Source organism: Cariama cristata, unplaced genomic scaffold (assembly GCF_000690535.1).
Source record: "Cariama cristata isolate BGI_N322 unplaced genomic scaffold, ASM69053v1 scaffold40052, whole genome shotgun sequence".
Classification (NCBI taxonomy): domain Eukaryota; kingdom Metazoa; phylum Chordata; class Aves; order Cariamiformes; family Cariamidae; genus Cariama; species Cariama cristata.
This window is the reverse complement of record NW_009606203.1, coordinates 1-1198: the sequence shown is the minus strand read 5'-3', so window position 1 is coordinate 1198 and position 1198 is coordinate 1. Positions and strand designations below refer to the sequence as shown.

The following is a 1198-nucleotide window of genomic DNA, read 5'->3' as shown; positions in this document are numbered from 1 at the left end:
TTGGTCCTAACAGACCATGATCTATTATACTGAGAAATACTAATTTCCCGTGCCAAAAAGTCTGTTACTTCGTGGCAGTTACTACAAACTCTCTGGGGCAGAAAGTCTCTTTCTTGTATTTGTGTGCAGGGTGTTTGAGAAGTACAGCTGCCCAGAGAGATCCTGTCCAGGAGGCTATTTAGAGCAGGGATCTTCACGCTTACCAGTGCTGTAGCCAAACATTTGGCTGAAAATAACAACTAGAAGTAAAAAAATAGCACAAGGAGCATTTTAATGACTCTGGCAGGAAATGTCATTTTACATCTGTCGCTAGTCAGCTCTCCCTACCAGAGACAGTTGGATATGCCGTTGATAACTGAACAGTGCAGACAAAACAGCTGGTAACTGAACTGTGTAGATAAAAGCTGTTTCAAGCTCTGTGAGGGCTTTGGTCTCTCTGTGCCATACCTTTCAGCCCGCCCAGCTCTGAAGAGTTTCCCAGGCTAGACAGAACCATGTGAGCCTGGTCAACCCGAGGAGATCAAAGCCGGGAGCTTGTTTCCTGAGGGCTCCTCCGGAGCTGCGCCGAGCGAAGCTTGGTGATGCTGCCCAGGGGCTGCCTGTGAGCCTCCAGCTGGAGCAGGACAGCAGGGGTGAGTGGACACCGCACAGCCCGGGAAAAGCTCCTGCACCATTGCAGCCAGTGAATGCAGTCAGCTTTTGTGCCTTCCCCTTTGTCTCTGGCTCTGGGAATGTGGTGCAGAGACCCTGAGCCAGCCCTCGGTTCTGGGGTGGAGAGGTGTCAGGCAGGGCTGGCAGGCCGGCGTCCCCCTGTGTTTCAGGGTTTGGTGCTTCCCTCCTCCTCTTGGGCTGCTCTGCGTCTGCAGGGCCTTAGCATGGCAATGAAATACCCAGAGAGACACGAGAATCTTGTGTGTTTGCATAGTCCTGAGGAGAACCAGGTGACAAAAAAGCGCCATTTTGTGCCACTAGGAAACTGCCACTGTGGGCCTTTTAGGGCAGCACCTTCACGGTGCGGTTTTCTGTTATTTACTGTGACATGGCAACTTTAACTCCCGATAAAATACAGCACGAGGGAAAAAAGGAAAAGAAAAACCAGAAAATAAAGTGGGGCTGTTGTGGAGATGCCGGGGATTGAACCCGGGACCTCATACATGCAAAGCATGCGCTCTACCGCTGAGCTACATCCCCCGGCCCC

General features: G+C 51.6%; 1 non-coding gene across 1 annotated transcript; it reads right to left on the bottom strand.

Moving 5' to 3' along the window:
• Window positions 1–1119: 1119 nt before the first annotated feature.
• On the bottom strand, window positions 1120–1191 carry TRNAA-UGC. Its single transcript has one exon. It is a non-coding gene; the product is annotated as a tRNA-Ala (tRNA).
• Window positions 1192–1198: the final 7 nt, after the last annotated feature.